Source organism: Bison bison, unplaced genomic scaffold (genome assembly GCF_000754665.1).
Source record: "Bison bison bison isolate TAMUID 2011002044 unplaced genomic scaffold, Bison_UMD1.0 scf7180017864189, whole genome shotgun sequence".
NCBI classification, from domain to species: Eukaryota; Metazoa; Chordata; class Mammalia; order Artiodactyla; family Bovidae; genus Bison; species Bison bison.
Window position 1 is genome coordinate 113,491 of NW_011494761.1, and position 330 is coordinate 113,820.

The window sequence follows — 330 nt, forward strand, 5'->3', positions numbered from 1 at the left end:
GACCAACCTAGATAGCATATTCAAAAGCAGAGACATTACTTTGCCAACAAAGGTCTATGTAGTCAAGGCTATGGTTTTTCCTGTGGTCATGTATGGATGCGAGAGTCGGACTGTGAAGAAGGCTGAGCACTGAAGAATTGATGCTTTTGAACTGTGGTGTTGGAGAAGACTCTTGAGAGTCCCTTGGACTGCAAGGAGATCCAACCAGTGCATTCTGAAGGAGATCAGCCCTGGGATTTCTTTGGAAGGAGTGATGCTAAAGCTGAACTCCAGTACTTTGGCCACCTCATGCGAAGACTTGACTCACTGGAACAGACTGTGATGCTGGGA